This window comes from Solanum pennellii, chromosome 1, assembly GCF_001406875.1.
Source record: "Solanum pennellii chromosome 1, SPENNV200".
NCBI classification, from domain to species: Eukaryota; Viridiplantae; Streptophyta; class Magnoliopsida; order Solanales; family Solanaceae; genus Solanum; species Solanum pennellii.
Genome location: NC_028637.1, coordinates 30978157 through 31001541, shown reverse-complemented (window position 1 = coordinate 31001541; position 23385 = coordinate 30978157). Strand labels below are relative to the sequence as shown.

Sequence of the window (23385 nt, the reverse complement as noted above, 5' to 3'; positions counted from 1 at the left end):
TTATATATATATATATTAAAAAAATCGATATTACTAAAAAAAATTCTTATTTTCTTTGATTTTCATTTTATTTCAAATCTAACTCCAAGTGTTTTATATTTAAGATGACTTAGTTTTGAACTGATATCAAATGAAATGAAGAAAATCAAATCAAACATCAAACAATAAAATTTTAAAACTAAGGGACACTTTTAAATTATTTATTTTTTGAAAAAAAAAATCCTTTTGAATATTTTGAAAGTGAAAAGAAAACAAATTATTTTTTAAAAAGTAATAGTGAGAAAGAAATTAAAATAAATATTTTATAAAGAAAGAAATAAAAATAATTCAATGTATATACGTTTTATATATATCTATCTATACTACCTTTAAAAAATAAATTTCCTAACTTGAATGTGAAATTACGAAAATACCCCAAAATTAAAACACTTTATTTAGTATATATTTTATATATTTCATATTGTATTTATTTATGCTATATTATATTTGAAGTATACACATTTTCACATTGTTGGGCAGTGACTCTTCCAAAAGGTTCTGAATTTTTTATAGAGTTGTGACTTTTTCAATGAGTTATAACATGTTCGAAAAGTTGTGATATTTCTGAAGGGTTGTGACTTCTCTTAAAGATGCGATAAGAACATTTTCATAATATCCTTTGATGTTTTTAAATAGAAAGGTTTTTCACATGTTTAAACTAAAAAATTTGTAAGTTTTCTATTCTTGTTCTTAAAATAAGAAAAATTGTAAGAGTTGTTCAATCATGTAATTATAATTATTTTTTGGTTTTCTATTCTTCTTCTTTAAACAAGGAAGGTTGTGAGATGTTCTTAATCATTAAATTACAATATTATTTTGTGGGTAAAATAGATAGATCAACAAAAAATGAGTCGCCAAGGCAAATGAAAAAAGTCAACTTCAAATGAAAAGATTATCTTGATAATTCATATTTACTCTTTTTCAAGCAATAAAATATGCTTTTGTAGCAACTTCTACTTGACAAAAAGATCAATGATTTCTGTTGCACAAACTATAACTTAGTTTTGAAAATCTAAAAAGACTCAAAATGTGAGGAAAATGCACTTGATCAAAAACTTATTTGAAGAGTCCAAACTACATTTAGTAAATACTCTTTCCTTTCCAATTTATTTAGTGTACTTTTACTTTTATTCAGTTTAATATAGAATGCTATTTTTTCTTTTGGTGTGACACATCTTTAAGACCACAAAGTGAAAAGAACTTTTAATATATTCAACATATGATTTTTAAATTGAAATTCTTCTTTATATTTTAAAATGTCATATCAAATTAAAATTAGACCAATCTATAGATAAAACTTTTATCTGTCTATACTACCTAACTTAAAACACGAATTGTAGCATATCCTCTATATTTTATATTGTATTATATTTATTTGTATGTATTATACTATATTATATTAAGAGAGACACATTTTTTACAATTGAAGGGTTGTGACAATTCCGAAGTGTTATAACTTTTCATAAGAATTGTGAGCTTTGAAAAGAGTTGTGACTTTTGTATAGGGTTGAGACTTTGAATAGTTGTAACTCTTCCAAAACTTTTCACACACTACCCTTTCTTGGCTATAAAAAGAGGCTTTTCCTCAAATTTTTAGTTACATTTTTCTAAAAAAACATTTATTATTCTTGTTCTTCTTCTTCTTAAATGATACGATTTAGTATATCCTCTATATCTCTATGATGGAACAATATACACATACTATAACTACACATTTTAACTATAAATATGGGATTTCCTCACATTTTTAAACTGTATTTTAAAAATGTATTTAATTCTTCTTTCATAAAACCTCAAGATTAATTTATAGACGTGGAGAATCTCAAAAGTTAGTGAAATTAGAATATTCCCTAACATGAATGTTAAATTAATATAATATTCCAACTAAAAACATCAAATTTAATACATCTTCTATATTTTATAAGAAAATTTATATCATATTATATTATATGAAAATTAAGAACACAAACATTATAAAATATTAACATAGTACCACACTAAAGAGAAGGGAGGAAAAACAATATTGAAGATGTGTAACTATGAGTTGTTAAGAGTGACACTTTTTTTTATTTTATTAATGTTTACTTTATATTTAAAAATAGTGTGCTACCTGATTTGACATTCACGTGAAATTCATGTGCACCAAAACTAGTAATCAATAAACATGTGTACTAACTAACTATACAATTACTAATCAATAAATGACATTTGTCCAATTTGTGCACTCATAACTTGTCTTCATGTGTGTGTGCATACTCTCTATGCCAGGTTAACGTATGTAGTATATTTATTCCATTTTAAATTAGTTTTGGGTGGAGGGTGGAGGGTGCAGGGTTGAGTAATAGGACATAGTTAAATTTAGGTGTGTCTTTGAGATTTTATTCATAATCCACAGGGGTACTTGCGCCTTATCCCTATTATAATTTATGTAAACTCTAGGCCATTAATCTACCAAATTTATTAGCCCCATAATCTTTCTATTTATTACAAGGAAAAATTTCTCCACTATAATAGTGATGGTCTTACTCTATAATCAGCAGAACATTGAGAATAATTGTTTTTTGCTTAGTAAATAAACGTGGTCAAGCATGGCCATAACTTCTCATTCGAATTCCATTATTTAATCTTTTTTATGTTTTGTGATTCATATAAACTCTATGTTACGACCCGCAATGACCCCTAGAATTTAGGTAGAACCCTTAGTTAATCACAAGGCGTACTTGACCCTTTGGGGTCTTTTACAATCCCTTTAACTATCGTTCATCACATAAGACATGAAATGTAGTGCGAAATTAAAAGTTTTAATGAATAATTTGATAAATGAAACATTCTTCATAAAATACTAAGGAAGTGTCATCGTCACAAGATAATCTTAAAGATACGACATAATATCTTATGCGACCATGGCCATAACTTCTCATTCGAATATCATTATTTTATCTTTTTTATGTTTTGTGATTCATGTAAACTCTATGTGACGACCCAAAAGTACCCCTAGAAGTTAGGGATAACCCTTGGTTCATCATAAGGCGTACTTGACCCTTTGGGGTCTTGTACAATACGTTTAACTATCGTTCATCACATAAGACATGAAAAGTAGTACGGAATTAAAAGTTTTAACGAGTGAATTAATAAATGAAACATTCTTCATAAAATACTAAGGAAGTTTCATCGTCACAAAATAATCTTAAATACACAACATAATATCTTAAGTACACAACCCTTTACATTGAATGAAAATACATAATAAGTCTTTAAATAAGAAACTAAGAGAATAAGACTATGCCCTCGGATATATGAGGACATACTTTGTGTTGAGAGAGTAGATTCCCAAGCTTCGCCTTCAAATCTTCAAAAGCCTCCAACATATACTTATTAAGTATAAAATGTGGGGTTAGTACAAAACAATGTACTAAGTATGACCTATGCAAAAACATACAAAACTGGACATTTTAGTAACAACACATTTCATGCAAATTAAGTAAAACATGCATGAATATAGAAGTAAAACAACATAAAAATTATCATTTAACACTTAGACAAAGATTTCCATAATTTTAACCAAAAAGGACCATTTTATAGTAAGCTTTCAGAATTTACACTAACCTTTTTTTACATTACAGTGAATAATTTTATTCCAAAAACAGTGAACTCCCAAAACCAAACCAAGAGGAAGTGAACTTATTTCTGTAGGCGTTTCCCTAGTTAAGATATTCTAAGACTCACTAAAGTAAGACATGAAGGAAATGCACATACACATCCTTCAATACACATCTAAGTAATCCCCAACACTACACCTTCTAGGCTTACTAACCTCGGGAGAACAAGCCCCCACTCAATGACAAGAAATTAGAAGAACACTCAAACAACACACCGACACTTCCCTTTCGGAATGCCTACTTAGTGCAATGAGTAGATGGCAACCCATTCCACCACCTACCCTAAGTAGTACATTCTTTTAGAAGTTTAAGTACTTTCAATTCATATAAGAATCACCAAAAGACTCTCCTTTCGGAATGCCTACCTAGTGCAATGGATAGATATCGTCTCATTCTACTACCTACCCTAATTAGCACACTCTTTTAGAAGACTTAGAACATTCATTACTTTTGTGGGGTTAGATTAACCGACATAGACCATGAGATATAGACATGGAATCCCAATACTTCCTTCTCCGAGAAGGGTCCCCTCACTTGCCTTGAGAGAGGTATATTCTTCTAGCTTTTAAATGGCTTCCTCAATAGCTACACCTATGTGTCTGTATAGTTATGGGATAAGGAGACTCGTTTTGTACTAACGAGGAGTACTTATCTCAAGAGGTACACTGGAATACAACATCTCAAAAACTCTCGAAGTAGAAACACCTCTCCTTCATATCCTCTCGGTGCTAGGCATGACTCTCAATAGATTCTCAATATTATACACTATAGGTTAAGGATAACTAGTGAGCACCACATCTCAAATCACGAAGGGAATTCTTCCTCCGACCTATGTTAGAAAGCTCTTAGGATGTAGTGAGGTTGCTACTACACACTTCATCTCAACACAAGAAGAGCATTCACCTTAAAGCTCCACTTTCGACTTAACTTAGCTTCATTCATTCATTCAAGTGTGTGTACATGTGAACACACCTTGCATATAAACATCATTTCATTAACACTAACTTCTATACACTCTCAGGCCTTCATTCATCACGTTACACAATATAACATGCTCAACCTATACACTTACTTCATTTAGGTCTAATCTAGGCAAAACATACTATCCAAGCTTCATAATGCATATCAACATGACACTCATCATTATCACTTCATTTAACACACGAGGCATTGAAATCCATACTCACAATACATTACAAAATACAACTGAATACAACAAGTAAATACCACAACCAAGAAGGTGGAATATACCACTCAAGAGCTTTTCATGATAAGAGTTATACAATAAAACAAACTCACCATTTAACCAATATTTCACCACATATAATCAATTCTTAAATATTTCATCATATATGGCCCTTAGGGCAGTAGCTAAACCATAATAACAACATAAGGAAACCAAAGTTCAAACATTACACAATCATGCTCATTTAATCCATTTCTTAAGTAAAAGATTGATAAAAAGCTTTAAAATGTTTTCATTGAAGTTTAAACATGAAAATCACCAAATAACATTAGAAAAATCATATTTGAATAATTTAAAACGTTTTCATGAAAGACTCTTATTTAGAGTTAAAGATAGAGGAAGCTAGGGTTGAAAACCCTTTTTGAAAATTCATTAGAAAGGACTCCTTGAATGGAAGAGAGTTCAAGGATGAATACCATACCTAAAATAGAAGAAACTCCAATTATTTTGATGAAGAGCTCGACCACCAACAGCCCTACACACACTTTCTTGAATTCTAGCTTCTATGAAGTTTTAGAGAGTTTTAAGAGAGATGGATTTTAGATTTTAGGAAATGAAGTCTATAATTAGGTCTTATAGGGTTCGAAACACTTTAATATACTTAAAATACCCTAAAGGTATCATCCTAGGTTTATAAAAGACTTGGGGTGAATTTACCAAACACCCCAAGTCATTATAGGAAAAAATGATATCTTTTTGCAGTCTTTACAGACGGCTCCAACCAACAGACCGTTTGTCCATACACGGCCCGTTGGTGGTGGTAGTTAGTTAGTTATGATATTATCCAAACATGAAGGACTTAAGTTCCAATCGACGAACAATGTCGATGAGACGTTGGTTGGACCATTGGACGTCGATTGGTCTCGTTGGTGGACACTGCCTAGGCAGTCTTGGGTCCTAGTCTTAGCATTTTCTCTAGAGCCCATTATAGTTCCTATGTGGGGTCCTACCTTAACGTTAAACCCCTAAACATAGTCGTCTAGGTATTAGGAATATCTCACACATTCAAACAAAACGAACACGTAAAACTCACTCAAACACATGACAACACACAAGAACTATGTAAGGCATATGTTCCGAACATCATGGACGTTCTTGGAAGTTTGACATCCAAACTTTACCCACTGACTAATAAAATTAATAAAACTAGTAATAATAAAAAATTAACTCAAGACACAATCAAGAAGTTCTAGTTCACTTTAGTTCGTTTTAGGGTGTTACATTCTCCCCCACTTGGAACAACATTCGTCCTCGAATGACAGTAAAACTTTAAGACCCTCAAGGACTACATTAGCAACACATATCACATTAAAATCATGATTAACCATTCATAATCAAGTCACCAAATAACTAGGAGCACCATTTCACATTTCCAAACACTTGTAACGCATACAACTTTTGCAAAACTTCACAAATTCAAAATTCACCTTTATCCTTCTTTTATGGAGAAACTACCTTATCCAACCTTAAACATGCTCATATACATCACCTTTACACACATTTAAACTTCGAATAAAGACAAGACGATTTTTTTTCAAAATTCAAAAATTTTATAGTGAGCATCACTGTAACACATGAAACCTGCTAGACAATCCAAAAATCCACCTTTTAAGCAATTCATCAAGAAAACATGATCATATGAAGTATAAATCCATATAAACTCAGCTTACAATATAAAGAAAGAACCATAAAGAGTAAATACTTATTGGGACTATCAACTCCGGATTAACTATCCTTCCTGGGTGTCATCTCATAGGGAAGATTCTTTTGTGGCCCTTACTACCACAACTAAAAAAACCATCCGTGTAACTTCTCTTTTGATCGTTTTGGATACTGGAGATTTTTATTTCATAAAATACTTTTCAATAGATTTTAAATGGGTATATTGGACAATTCTTAATTATAACTATAGAATTTGTGAGGGTAGTTTTAATAATTAATTTAGTTTGTAGTTAAAGAAGATAACCTTAAAATTAATAGTGGGTGAATTTTATCATTATTTTAATAATTAGTCAGATATATTAATTAGGGTATCAAACAATCTGTAGAGAAAAGAAAAGGAGAGAAGCGGAGAAAAACAAAAACCTTACATGTGGTGATGCTCTGAGGTTAATCCTTATCACAATTAATATTCCATGTTGTTTGGAAAGGCATAATTGTTTAATTATTACATTATTATGTGTTGAAACTTGGAACTTAGAAAATAAAAGTATATTATAGCCATAGATGCAAATTGAAGGAAACTATTGCTACCAGGTGTTTTCTGAGAATTTTTAATAAATTAGTGGTAAGTATAGTTAATAATTAGGCAATTATTGAAGCGGTAAGTTCCTGATTTCACATCAAAGTTCTAATTATAAAGTTCTCGTCTATATTGCATCAATATAGATACGATCCGCAATGGGTTGAAATGTCATTCTAAGGAACAATTTTATAAACTAAAATTTAGTATATTGAGATAGATAATTAAATATAAGGTTTAGTATTGTATATGAGTTACATTAAATTTATGCTAATTGGAGGAATTAAGACTTACCCTTAACTTTGAACTTTAGGAAATTGATTATAGATTTATGTGAATTTTTGAGTATAGGCTAGACATAGAATAATGTGAGTGTTAATGGAATTTTAACTTGCAAATTATGCATGACAAACTAATAGATTGAAGAGGTTCGGTGGCATTAGGAAAGAAAAAACAGTATTTCCTTGACTTCAGTTCTTTAGTGGAGGTAGGTTATGGTTTATGCTATTTAATAATAAACTCTTAATAGTGATTTATATGCATTAAATGATATTGTGAAGTTTTCTATATACTTGATTGTGTGGTTTCGATGTGTGTTTTGTGATTGGTCTAATTCCCGAGGCTGTGGAATTTATATTTCTTGAACCCTGAATAAATAAGGTTTGATTAAATATTATCAATGAAATAAAGGTGGTGATAATAAATAAAAATTAATTGTATAATTAGATCGGAGTGTCACGTTCCGACATGGTATAATTAAATCAAACTGTCACGTTCTAAGACGGTATTCTTGGACAGGAGTGTCACGTTCTGACACAATATTTTTGGATTGGAATGTCATGTTCCGACACGGTAATATTAAAGGAAATGGATATTGAAATAATTTAAGGTACTTAATCTCAAAGAAAACATTTTCCAAATGAGCGTGGCGTGGAGACATGAGTCCTCATGGGTGTGCCTGATATTGTGATTGATTATGTATTCACTTGTTCATGTTTTTTATTGCTTAGCACTTGTTAAGTGTCATAGTTGAGTTCATTCTATTATTCGTTGTATATTAGTTTATATTTTGGATTGACCAATGATACCTTCTCAGTACATGTTGCCTCATACTGAATCCTACTTGTATTTTTCTTTGTTTTCCTTTTATGGAGCGCAACGAGTGTACCAGCGACTTTGACTCGCCCTCAACTCTAGCCAGTCTCGAGTATATCAGGTTCCAGGGTGAGCTATTCATTCAAGATTGTGTTGGATTCTCTTAATAATGACATGATGTCCTATGTTTTTGAACACATGCCATTTTGTTATTTTATTTTGGTCTATTTTGTACTCCAAGACTTAGTATTTGGATATTAGATCTCCTTGATGTGATGACTTTCAGGTTTGGGTATGGTTTTGTGTTTCTTACAATAATGAGATTTAAGTTTCTGCGTTATGGTTAGTATTTGTAAAATAATGATAAATATATGTTCGGGTTGAATTCATTGGTTCACCCACCTAGGAGGTCAAGTGTGGGTTTCACTCACCACTCGATTTGAGTCGTGACATTTCGTTCCGCCAAGACACTTACCCAAATGTTGCTTTTCAGAGTAAGTATACCTAATCCTCTCATAATTATGGCCACCACCTTAGGAATTTTAATTTGGATCCCTATCTTTGTTCCCCATGGAAGAGTCTTGGTGATAGAACCTCTTCTTAGTTTTATGGTGACTAGAATCATTCGACGTAGGCCTCTTACCCTCTTTCCTTATTTCCCTAATTTTGGACTACTAAATTGGTTGAGCATACACCATGAGCCTAGAAATGTCCACGCCATTAAGAATCGTTGTCGTACGACACTCTTTCTCCACAAAGTAGACAATCCTATCACAAATTTATTCATCCTAGCCCTAGGGTTGGCTACTATGATTGGGGCATACTTAGAGAATTGGGTTAATTTAAGGGAGTACTTTTCTATACTCATTCCCCCTTGACAAAGATTAATGAATTCAACCATTTTATTCTTCCCACAATTCTAGGGGAAAGAATCTATCTAGGAAAGCCTCTTTGAACACCTCCCAATCTACCGGATCATCTCTCAATGGTCTCTCATCCCTCCATTTCTCAAACCACACTTGAACCACATCCATAAGTTGATAAGTGGCTAACTCACTTTCTCCCTAGGGGTCACACCCATAGCATCCACCACTTTGAACACCTCATCTATGAAGCTTTTTGGATCTTCATCCACCTTAGGGCCATGGAAAGTAGGAGGGTTCATCCTCATGAAATCACGAGTTCTAGAATAGGGAGTACTAGCATGAGGTTAAGGTCCACCTTCTTGGATAGATTGGGAAACAAAGTGATTATTGACGACATGAGCTTGTGCCGTCATGAGTTTGGTCAAATTCATTAGGTCAACCCTCTATTTCGCAGTAGTCATATCCCTTTAAACAAATGGATCTTGAGGCATAGGCGCCATTTCGGGCAATTGAGGCTCTTCATGTTACGGAGGCACTGGAGATCCTTCAAGGGAACTTCCTCATTTTCTCCCTCTAGGACAACTATAGGAACATGGTCAACACGGTGATGGATCCTCTCATTAGATACACCTCCCTCCTCCCTTCTAGTGGTTGATCTCCTCGTATTCATATCCTATAAACACAAAGAGAAGTGGTTGACGGTGATATCATATAGAACTCAACTCTAAGGTATGACGTTAGAACAATGAAGAAAGTGAAACTTCTACAATCTTATAGCCTCTTGTCCATGGATGTGTCGCGACTCACACAAATGACCCAAACTCTAATAGACGTGGCTTGTTAGACTTTTAGAACCTTAACTATTTCCCATAACCTTATGATCCGATAACCAGTCTGTAACGATCCACAAGTACCCCCTAGAAGTTATGGAGAAGCCTTGTTTCGTCACAGGGCGAACTTGACCCTTTGGGGTATTGTACAATCCCTAAAACTATCGTTCATTACATAAGACATGAAAAGTAGTTCGGAACTACAACTTTTCACGAATAATTTAATAAAGGAAACATTTTTCATAAAATATTAAGAAAGTCTCATTTTAGGGACACGACCCTTTACATCGAAAGAAAATACTGAATACGTCTAGGAATAAGAAACTAAGAGAATAGGACTATGCCCTCAGATATATGAGGACATACTTTGTCTTCAGAGAGTAGATTCTCAAGCTTCGCCTTCAAATATTCAAAATCCTCCAACCTATACTTATTAAGTATAGAAAAGTATTCGGATAGTACAAAACAATGTACTGAGTATGACATATGCAAAAACATGCAAAAAAGAAAATTTTCGTAAAAAAACATTTTGATGCCAATTAAATAAAAAATTCATTAATATGGAAGTAAAACAATATAAAAATAATCATTTAACACTTAGAGAAAGATTTCCACAATTTTAACCAAAAAGGACCATTTTAGAGTAAGCTTTAAAAATGTTACAGTGAACTTTTTTTAACATTACGGTGAATCATTTTATTCCATGAACAATGAACTTCCAAAGCGAAGCCAAGAGGAAGTGAACTCATTTCTATAGGAGTTTCCCTAGCTAAGGTTATCCTTAGACTCACTAAGTTAAGACTTGAAGGAAATGCACATACACCTAAGTTATCCCCAAGACTCAACCTCCTAATATTACTCACCTCGGGAGAACAAGCCCCACTCAATAACAAGACATCAGAAAAATAAACAAACAACACACCAAGACTTGCCTTTCGGACTTCCTACTTAGTGCAATGAGTAGATGTTTCCCCATTCCACAACCTATCCTAAGTAGTACTCTCTTTTAGAAGACTTAGTACATTCAATCACATAAGACACTCCAAGAGTCCCCTTTCGGAATACCTACCAAGTGTAATGGATAGATAGCATCCCGTTCCACTACCTACCTTAAGTAGCACACTCTTTAATAAGACTTAGAACTTTCATTACTTTTGTGGAGTTAGCTTAATATATACCATGAGATCTAGGCATGGAATCCCGATACTTCCCTTATCAGAGAAGGGTCCCCCCACTTGCCTAGAATGAGGTCTTTTCTTCTAGATTTTGCATTAATTTCCCAATAGCTACACCAATGTTGGCGCATAGTTAAGGGATAAGTAGATTGCTACTAACTAACTTATTCTCTATTAACGAGGAGTAATCATCTCAAGAGGTACATTGGAATACAACATCTCAACTCATGAAGTGTAACAATATCTCCTTCATATCTCGGTGCTAGGCATCACATCCCACGGATTCTGAACATTATACACTATAGGTGAAGGATAAATAGTGTACACCACATCTCAACTCGAGAAGGGCATTCATCCTCCGACCTATCTTAGGAACATCTTAGGATGTAGTGAGCTTACAACTAAATACTTCATCTAAACTCACGAAAAGTGTTCACCTCAAAACTCCCCATTTGACATAATCTAGCTTCATTTATTCACTCAAGTGCGTGTGTACATGTGAACACACATTCATATATACATTATTTCATTTACATTAAACTCTATACATGCTTAGGCCTTCATTCAACACAATACACACTTTAACATACACAACCTATACACTTACTTCATTTAGGAATAATCTAGGCAAAACATACAATTCAAGCTTCATAATGCATATCAATATGAACTTCTTCATTATCACTTTATATCACACACTAGGCCGTCAAAGCCATACTCACAATACATACCAAATACAACCGAATACAACAAGTAAACACCGCCACCAATAAGATGGACCATATCACTCAAAAGCATTTCATAATAAGAGTTATAAAATAAAGCCAACTCACCATTTAACCAAGCCTTCACCACCTATAATTAATTATTCATTATACCATCATAATATGACCCTTAAGTCAGAAGCTAAACCATAATAACAACATAAGGAAATTAATGTTCAAACTCTACATAATCAAGCTCATTTAACACATTTCTTAAGTCAAAGTTTGATAAAAAGCTTTAACATGTTTTCATGGAACTGTTGAATTAAAATCACCAACTAATATTAGAAACATCATAGTTAAATCATTTAAAACATTTTCATGCAAGACCCATATTTAGAGTTAAAATAGAAGAAGTTAGGGTTGAAAATCCCTTTTGAAAGTTCAATAGAAAGGATTCCTTGAATTTAATATAGTTCAAGGATGACTACCATACCTCAAATAGAAGAAATAAAAATGATTTTGAGGAATAACTAGACCACCAAAATCCCTCTAAGATCTTTCCTGAATTTTAGCTTCTATGGAGTTTTAGAGAGTGTTTTTAGAGAGAGGGGTTTTGGGTTTTAGGAAATGAAGTCTTCTATTAGGTATTAGGGTTTGAAACACTTATATATACCTACAATACCATAAAAGTATAATCCTAGGTTCATAAAAGTCTTGGGGTTAATTTACCAAATACCCCAAGTCATTACAAGAAAGTGACAGTTTTTGGGAGTCTTGACAGACGGCTGCAACCAACGGACCGTCTCTCAATAATGGCCCATTGGTGGTGGTAATTGGTTGACTCTATAATTCTCCAAACATGCAAGTCTGCAGTTCCAATCGACGGACCAAGTCGACGAGCTGTTGTTTGGACCACCTGTCGTAGATTTGTCTCGTTGGTGGACACTGTCTAAGCAGTCTTGGTCCCTTCTCTAGGGCCCCTTGTAATTAATAGGTGGGGACGTACCCGAAAGTTAAACCCCTAAACATATTGTTCTATGTCTTAGGAACATCTCACATGAATTTCAAACAAAACAAACACGTAAAACTCACTATAACACATGAGAACACACAAGCACTATCTAAGACATATCTTCCGAACATCATGGATGTTTGACCTTCAAACTTAACCAAACTTCAGACACTGCCTAAGAACATCAATACAACTCATTTTAACACAAGAAAAAATCATGAATCTCTATTTCACCTTAGTTCATTTTAGGGTGTTACACTCTAGGTCATTTATCTACCAAATTTACTACCAGATAATCTTCCTAATCATTGCATGGTAAATTCGTCCCCTCTATATAGTGATGATCTTACTTTTTAGCAGTACTTTTTAATTAATTCACTTTTTCTTAGTGATTGAACGTGGTCAGTCATATTGGCCGCAACTTCTCATTTAAACTCCATTACGTAACGATTAGGTTCCGTCGCTATAGAAAAGACAATGGGGTAAATGTTGAGGACGAAATTCATATTCGTAGTATTTGGAATTTTCTCAACCTAGCCTAGAGTTGGAGGAAACTGGATTAATTAAGGTGTAGTGGTATCTAGTACCAATAGGGTTATTTATATATAATTATGATTAAATGAGGGGTCGGATATCTCATTAAGGGATCCGTCCGACTTTATACAATTGAACATGGCTAGTAGAATTCCATGAATTGATCTTAGCACGAAAGAGGTTTTCTAATTGCCGTTGGTTAAAGGTATGTTGTGAAATAAGGGTCTTGGAATTTTTTGAATAGCTCAGTGTTTCGTGAAAACCAATTTGGTTTTGGATTTGTCGTCAATGGAAGAGTGTTTTGAATAGGAAACCATGTAGAGAAGCCTTAGTTTGGATACTTGGGATCATGAGTATGATCTACGGTTTTTAGAATTGCAAGTAATCCAGGTAATTAGTGATTTTTATTGACTCCCGTATTATATTTATTATTTATAAACCGAGAAAAAGCAAAACGAATCCATAAAGAGAAGGATTTAGGGTTTGAAACCTGTTTCATGACAGGTGATGATTGTGATTCTATGATATGTTGGTTTGTTCTTCATTGTGATGTATGTATATATGCAACGATGCATTATTGATCATACTTTCTGTAAATTAATATGATGGAATAACTATATGCCATGAATCACTTCTTGACTATATGATATTGAGACAATACTTGTGCTTGTGTTTGAGATGAGTGGGGACGATCGGGTTCAACGTTTTGGCATAACTAATTGAGATCAGTTGTCACGTATCTATATCAAGATTGTGTTTATTGTCACATTTTCACATAACTATTGGATCGGGTGCCACATTATTGAATACTAATAGTTTGAGTTTGGGTTCCTTCAGAGGACCAACTACTTGACATAATTTCTATATTCATAATTATAAAATTGTACGTTGTTCATATATATTGATAATATTATATATGTTCGATACTTTGCATGTTTATGATGTTGAATTGACTTGCTGATGTTATACTTAGTGGGATAGCCATGTGTTACAATCAGTACATTATTGTTGTCTACTGATTGAAAGACGTTTTCGTTAAGATTAGTGATGTTGTTCGAATTCAAGGGTGAACAATTCTTTGGAGTTTCCATGAGTTCTCCATACGTCTATGTCCACATTTGGACTTAGACTCTTCTAGTTAATTAGTATTTCATTAATTTGGGGGTTTATCCTTTCTTGTTTAAACCTTGATTCCTAGTTTAGTTATTTAGTACATTGACCTTGAAGTTCTGGTAATTGTTCTTTCGCATTAGTTTGGTTAGTTGTTTATTAAAACTTTGGAGTTTATGGTGTTTCCATTTTTATTGTCATTAAACGTACTTTTGTATCTTTTAATGCCTTATTTTTCATAAAAGTTTTTAATTTGGGTTATGTTGGGTATGTTGCAAGAATATATGGGAAATATAGGGAAAAAAAACTTGAAAAGTTGAAAACTTGAATTTGGAAACTTGAAAAGTCATCTTATGCTTTACTGAAAAGGAATTTGTCCCTCATCAGTGGTGGAAAGAAAAATAGCAGAGTTTAAATATAGAATCACTACTATTAAATGTTAAAAGGGTTGAAAAGAGGGACCCCCCTCGTGCCTTCATCGTGGTCGCTTGCTCCTCGGCTTTGGCTACGGCTACGGATTCGGCAAATGATCGACCGAGAGATTATTTTTGGACAAAGATTTTTAATTGTTTAATTATTTATATAATTTAATTAAAAGACCAAAAATGTTTGTAAAAATTAGGAAAATCACATACTCTAAGGGACAAATTACATTCTATCCCTATTGTATCCATATTTACCAAAAATCCCTTTTTTAGAGTAATTCGGATACTTAAAATAACATAACGATACTTAAATTATAGCGGGCGGATACTTTAATTATTTGTTTGTTTTTAATAGATACGGTGCAATTAAAGGGATAAGAATTATCCCACAATTCACGTTGATGTAAAACAAATTAAGCGTCTAATCTGCATAAATATCATGTACTAATTTATCTCATTATTGAATTTCAAATATTGAAACCTTCACTTTGTGAATTGAAAAAAAAAGCCAAGCTTGTTTTAAAAAATCAATAACGCAATTAATGAAGATTCAAAAAATAATATTTCGATCTAGTTACGACATTCTGGAATATGGGAAAGTGTTGTTATGTATGAGCGATAAAAAAGAGATGGGATAGTGGTGAGGGAAAATATTTCGTTCATGAATCTTATTTCAGTAATTGCGGCTGAGCTGGGTATTAATGAATAGAAAAAAAATATCGATATTAGATATGTTGTTGAAGGTAATTCATCTCCATTGTGTATTCGGAATGATATGGGTCTAAAATTGTACATATAAATTAAGAAACATGAGGTTGGATTCGGAACGTATCCTCTATGGATTGATACTTTAGATAAAGGTATTGAAGAGATACTGAATTTCGATGAAACAACAAGTGTCATCGTGTGTTTGAAGAGATACTAAAATCTTGATGATTATTTTTCTTGTTTTATGCTTGATGTGTAATAATGTTACTGGATATTATTAATTTGCTAATAAGATTTGAACTTTTTCAATTGATGTGATTAAAACCAATTGTGAATGTTTCAAGCCACAAAATATATATTGATACTAAATATATTGAATTTTGACTGTATTATATGAAGTTTAAAGAAATTGAAAATTTTATAAATTGTTTAATATCATTTACATATAATGGTAAATATATAATGTATCTGATAACAAAATTTTGTTATCCAATGCAAAACAACAAGCGATACTAGATATATACAGAGTAATATATGATTCAATATGCTGAATGATACTCAATATATTCATTAAATAATTTTGTATTAATTGTTAAAGATAAACAAATTTATTTTTTTGATAGTAAAATATGTATCATATACTTAATAATACCATAGATTTTGTGTATCTGATTGTAATATAGTATCATGCATTTTGATTTACTTGAAAACTACAATTTTGGGGTAAATTATTTTCTATCAGCTTGTGTAACAATTGTGTAAATGTAGTATCAGGTTTACTTTGAACAAATTTTTTATGGTATCATCATTTATTTTGTAGATCTTACTTTTACAAAAATAATTTATATGTACTGTTAGTTAACTTATATAATTGGAGACAAAAAGTTGACAAAATTATCAAATATATATATATATACATTACAGAGTATGAGCCGCGTTTTTGCTAGTTGTCTAGGCATGCGTTGGCCATTATTCCATATGAGAGAGAGAGGATTTGCAAATTTTTTAGGGGATTGACTTTCTCTATCAAGTCAGCTGTGTTTTGGGCATCTAGAGAGGGGGATTCTTTCAAGTCCATTGTGAGCGCCACTAAATAAACGAAATTGATGGAGAGAGACGAGTTTCGGGAACCTAATAGGGCCCGTACATCAGGACAGTTTCATGTTGCCTCATCTGGAGGTAGGGTATCAAAAAGAGGGAGTGGTTCCTTTCAGAAGCAGGGACTTTGAGAGTGGTTAGACATCTAGGAGTTCTTATAGCCCGGGCCAGGGCTTGTACGGTTCCCAGCAATGACCTAGAGGGCGAGGCAATTATAGTGGTTTTTAAGGATCCACATAGTAGTTCCCAAGTTAGAGATGTTGCTTTACTGGTGGAGATCCTTATCACCTGATGCGACAGTGTACTTGTCAAAGGGGTCGTGGTAGGTCTCAACCTAATTATTCATTTCAAACTAGACCACTAGCACCACAGAGTAGAGGTCATGGCAGAGTTTAGTCAGTGAGAGGCGAAAGATTTTCTGGTGGTGGTGTTGCAACTCAGCATTGTGGGAGTAGAGGTACCACCTAGGTTGGAGGTGGAGGAGGGAAACACTGTTATGCTTTCATAGGGAGACCCGAGGCAGAGACCTATAATGCTATTACAGGTATCATCCCAGTATGTCGTCGACCTGCGTTTGTATTGTCTGATCCAGGGTCTACATTCTCTTATGTGCCTACCTATGTTGATGTTGAATTTGATATGATATATGATAGCATGACTTTACCTAATCGTGTTTCTACACCTGTGGGTGAGCCCTTAGTGGTTGATCGAGTGTATCGATCCTGTCTTGTTTCTTTGGCTGGGTATGACACTTTGTTAGACTTAATCATTCTGGGGATGGTAGACTTTGATGTTATTTTGGGTATGAATTAGCTATCTCCTTATCATGTTGTCCTTGATTGTAATGCTAAGACTGTGACTTTAGCGATGTCTGGTGTTCCGAAGGTCTAGTGGAAGGGTGTTAGTGGTTCTTATCCTAGAAAGGTCATCTCTTTTATCCGTGCTCACGGATTGGTGGAGAGAGGGTGTTTTTCTTACTTAGATTTTATTCGGGATACTGGAGTTGAACCACCTCCCATGGACTATGTTCCCATTGTTCAGGAGTTTCCCGATGTATTTCCTTTTGATCTTCTAGGTGTTCTCCCTGATAGGGATATTGATTTCGCTATTGATTTGGATCCGGGAACTAAGCCAATTTCTATCCCTCCATATCGTATGGCTCCAGCATAGTTGAAAGAGTTGAAGGATCAATTGCAGGATTTATTGAGTAAGGATTTTAATCGCCTTATTGTATCACCTTGTGGTGACCCTGTATTATTTGTAAAGAAGAAGTATGGGACTATGAGATGAGTATTGATTACAGACAGTTGAACAAGGTAACAGTGAAGAATAACTATCCTCTTCCACGTATGGATAGCTGATTTGATCAACTACAAGGAGCATCATTGTTCTCTAAGATTGATTTGAGGTCTTGGTATCATCAGTTGAAGATTAGGGCATCAAATATCCTTAAGACACTTTTTCGGACCCGATATAGGCATTATGAGTTCCTAGTGATGTCCTTCATATTGACTAATGCCCCTACAACATTCGTGGAGTTGATGAAAGGGGTGTTTCGACCATACCTTGATTCTTTTGTGATTGTTTTCATTGATGACATCTTGGTTTACTCCAGAACTGAGAGGACCTTGTCAGACTCTTGAGAATTGTACTTCAGAGATTGAGAGAAGAGACGTTGTATGCGAAGTTCTCAAAGTGTGAGTCTGGCTTACTTCTGTGGCATTGTTGGGACACGTTGTGTCCAAGGAGGGTATTAGAGTAGATCCTGCCAAGATTGAGGAAGTTAGAGGCTGGACGCGACCCACTTCACCTACCGAGATAAGAGGTTTCATGGGATTGGCAGGCTATTATCGATAATTTGTTCAGAGTTTCTCTACTATTACAGATCCATTAACTAGATTGACTCGACAAGATGTGGTTAATAGTGGTCTGATGCGTGTGAGGAGAGCTTTAAAAAGCTCAAGACTTTATTGACTTTGGCTCCTGTGTTGACTCTACATGGGGAGGTTGTAGATTTTACTGTGTATTGTGATGCTTCAGGAGTTGGATTAGGTTGAGTGTTGATGCAGAAAGGGAAGGTGATTGCTTATACTGCTAGGCAGTTGAAGTCCCATGAGAAGAAATACCCTACTCATGATTTGGAGTTAGAGGCTGTGGTATTTGTATATAAGTTATGGCGTCATTATTTGTATGGGGTGCATTGTGAGATCTTCACTTATTATCGGAGTCTTGAATATATATTCAGTAAGAGGGATTTAAACTTGAGGCAGCGGAGATTGCTTGAGTAGCTGAAGGACTCTGATGTGACCATTTTGTATCATCCAGAGAAGGTCAATGTAATGGCCGATGCTTTGAGTAGGAAGACTCGTAGCATGGGGAGTCTCGCATCTCTTAGTATTGGGGAGAGAACATTGTCTAGAGATGTTCAGGTATTACCTAAAATTCTTTTCCAATTGTAGATTTTAGAGTAGAGTCATGGGATCATTGCTTTTATTGAAGCTCGATCTTCTTTAGTCGAGCAGATATGTGCGCACCAGTTTGATGATGAAAAATTATGCCTCATTCGAGACAGAGTATTAGAGGGGAAGCTAAGGAAATTGTCCTTGATTCTGATGGTGTCTTGAGGATCGGAGGCAGGATTTGTGTGCCCAAGATGGGCGATTTGATTAGATTGGTTCTTAAGGAAGACCATTGTTTACGATATTCCATCCATTCGGGAGCGGCGAAGATGTATCATGATCTGAGTCAGCACTACTGGTGGTGTGGGATGAAGAGGGATATTTCAAACTTTGTTTCGAGGTGATTGACTTGCCAGTAGGTCAAATGTGAGCACCAACGGCCCAGGGGTGTATCTCCGAGGATACCTATTCCTACTTGGAAGTGGGAGAGGATTACTATGGAATTTGTTGTGGGTTTTCCTAACAAAGTGGGTGGTTATGACTACATTTGGGTTGTTGTTGATAGGATCACCGAGTCTGCCCACTTCATTCTGATTTGGTTGAAGTATACGGAAAAAAGTTAGCTGAGCTATATATTAGTCGTATTGTGCGACTACACAGAGTTCTTATTTCTATCATATCAGATTAAGGTTAACTATTTACTTCTTACTTATGCAAGGAATTTCAACATGGTTTGGGTACTCAGTTAGATATGAGTATAACATTTCACCCTCAGACAGATGGTCAGTCTAAGCGGACGATTCAGGTGTTGGAAGATATGCTTCGAGCATGTGTGATCGATTTTGGTGCAAGATTGGATTGACATTTACCCTTAGGAGAGTTTTCCTACCATAACAGTTATCACTCTTGTATACAGATGGACCCATTTGAGGCGTTCTATGGTAGACGATGCAGGTCTATGATAGGTTGGTTTGATTCGACGGAGATGGACTCTTTGGATACAGACCTGCTTAGAGATGCTATAAAGTAAGTTCGTATGATTCAGTATAGACTATTGACACCCCATAGTCGACAGAAGAGTCATGCAGTCCGGAGAGTTAGATTCTTAGTCTTTATGGAGGGTGATCATGTTTGTCTCTGAGTATCACCTATGAATGGTGTGATGAGGTTCGAAGAAAAAGGGAAGCTTAGCCCTAGATTCGTTGGACCTTTTAAGATTTTGAGTCGAGTGGAAGAGGTGGCTTATAAGTTTGTGTTGCCACCTATTTTGTAGGCTATTAATCCTGTTTTGCATGTCTCTATGCTTCGAAAGTATATTCCGGATGAATCTCATGTGCTTTCACATGATTATGCGGAGCTCAGTGTAAACATGACATTTAATGAGGAGCCTATCGCTATTTTGGATAGGCAGGTTCAAGAGATTAGGACAAAGGAGATAGCTTCAGCGAAGGTGCAGTTGAAGCATCGATTAGTAGATGAGGCAACTTGGGAGAAAGATTCTTACGTATGTGCCAAATACCCTCAGTTTTTTTAAGCTTCATGTACTTTCTGTTACATTATGTTCGAAGACGAACACGATTTTTAGTGGTGTATAATGTAATGGCCCGCGAGGTTATTTTTGAAAATTTGAATTATTCGTATAACTTAAGTTAAATTATTTATGGTTAATGGTAAATAATGGAAATAGTAGATAGTTAGTGGGCTAAAGTGATCATTTATTTATTATCCTATATTATTAGGATCATGTATTAAAAGAATAAATTAGTTGTTTTGGTCTGCTTAATAAAAAATTAATTCAGAAAAGAATGAGAGACAGAAACCTTACCTAATTGACGCACACGAGAGGAAAAAATATAGCGATTTGCATGTAACAATCACTCGGACTTTGTTATAATTTGGTTTGCTTAATCGATTATGGGTAAAGGCTGTATTTTATGAAATTAAGGAATGGGTTTGAATGTGCAATTAATGTTCCGTCTTATGCAAAGGTGGGTTAATTATAGTAGGGGTCAATTGATGCGAGGTAACTAAAGATGGTTAGTTTCCAATTGGAGACAACATTTTATGTAAAATAATGAAATTAATTAGGTGTTATTGGAATGGAAATTACGTTATGGTTGTAAAGTTACCTGTGACTATTCTGGGAATTTAGGAAGCATTGAACATAATAATGGGATAGGAATGATTGCCATTGATTGGCAATCATGAGCCAATCATTGGTGAATAGAAATGAAATGTAATGATTTCAAATGATTGGCCATCATGAGCCAATCATTTGTGGTTAGAAAAGAAGAAAACAGAACACACGTTAATGTGCATTCATTAGACGTAATTTCAGAATATTAGTTATTATATTATGGTTCAAGTTTTGATATATTGGTATATAATTTAAATATTGGATGAATAAGATTTTGTGAGTATCATTAAAAATATGACGTTGGAAAAAATTGGGATGCAATCCTAGACTTCAAACTTGGGAACTATGATAGTGGTAATTTTAATTTGACATCAAGAATTACAAACTTGATTATAAATTTGGGTTAATTTTTAGTTCAAGGTTTAACACATAAAAATGTGGGAATTGTTAGTTTCAAAACCTTATTCTGAATTTATATACTGGAATAGATTGCATTGATTCGGAAGCTCAACGAAAAGGGAAGACTCAAGTCTCGCAGTGATTATTCAATTGGCTAAGGCAATTTGATTTCTAAACCATTGGTAAGCGTATGAAATTCGTGTATTTCCTTGTGTGGTGTTGAGAATGATTTGGAGACTTGTTGCTTATTTGTTGGTGTTGTATTCCTTGTTGTAAATTGTGTTTTGTTATCAAATTGGTTATCTCCTCTTTTTTTTTATTTGAGCATGTCATTTGAATTGTATCTGAGACATGGTAGTGATAAGAGTTAAGTGATAAGAGGATGTACCATTTCGAGGGTCGTGTCGCGCGCCGTGATGGATATTATATTTCGAGGGACATAATGTGCGCCGCGATGGTTACTATTATCAAGGATTGTATCATGTGCCACGAATGATTCAAGGACAGATATGTCCCCCATGGGTCCCAAACTGAGAGACGGCGGGTGTGTATCGTTAGACAAGACAAGCATCAATATACTTGACATTGCATCTCATGGCATTGCACATTTTTATTATTGATGAACCTGAACAAGTGTTTTGCTTATCTTGTGAGTGTTTCTCTGTGAAAATTGTGACTGTTGAATATTGAGTTGTTATTGAGAATATGTAAATTGATAGAGTGTGGTTATTGAGTTGTGTGTTTGGTAAATTGTGAATTGTTTGGCTGTAGTGTGAAAGTTCGGATAGGGTGTAAGTAGTACCCGTATTTTGTTCACTTAAATTGTGTTTAGAGGTTTGCTTGTTAGGTACCACGTGGTTTCGTACTCACCCCTTGCTTCTACAAATTTTTGTAGGTTACGAGCCCGGATCTTCGTGATACATTCCATTCTCTTTGTTTCCGAGGCTTCTTGTGGAGGATTATGAGGTAGCTACTTGTCATCTCAGCGAATTTTCCTACTCAAGTTTATGACTTTGTTTTTACATGAAAGACAACTTCATTCTAGACTCGTACTTTTACTTCAATTCAAGTATTTCCATTAGAGGCTTTTGCACGTGACAACCAGGTTTTGGGGATTGAATTAAGTTGAATTATTTTCATAGTAGTAAGTTTTATCAGACTTTGGTTTTATTTTCGCATTTTAGCAAAATTATTTGGTTAGACTGACTTATCTTGGGGAGATAAGACGAGTGTCATCACACTCATTTTTGGGTCGTGACATCTTCTTCGTTAAATAAGAAAGATTGTGAGAGTTTTTCAATCATTCAATTACAATATTTTTAGTGGGTAAAATAGATAGATCGACAAAAAGTGATTCGACAAGGCAAATGAAATAAGTCAACTTCAAATGAATAGATTATGTTGGTGATTCATATTTACACATTGTCGTACTAATAAAAAATACATTTGTAGCAGCTTATACTTTACAAAAAGATCAATGATTTTTGTTGCACAAACTACAACATAGTTTTGAAAATTAAAAAAGAGTCTCAAATTGTGGGGGAAAATGTATTTGATCAAAAACATATTTGAATTGTCCAAACAACATTTAGTAAATACACATTCCTTCCAGTTTTTTTAGTGTACATTTACTATTTTTTATTTTATTATAGAATGTTTTTTTTTCTTTTGGTGTGACACATCTTTAAGATCACAAAGTGAAAA

General features: G+C 34.1%; 1 long non-coding RNA gene across 1 annotated transcript; it reads right to left on the bottom strand.

Annotated features, from left to right (window-relative positions):
* Positions 1–3226: 3226 nt before the first annotated feature.
* On the bottom strand, positions 3227–21330 carry LOC114074400. The gene is made up of 2 exons (XR_003574803.1): positions 20971–21330; positions 3227–3462 (listed from the first exon to the last, which is right to left on the bottom strand). It is a non-coding gene; the product is annotated as an uncharacterized LOC114074400 (long non-coding RNA).
* Between the last annotated feature and the right edge of the window lie 2055 nt (positions 21331–23385).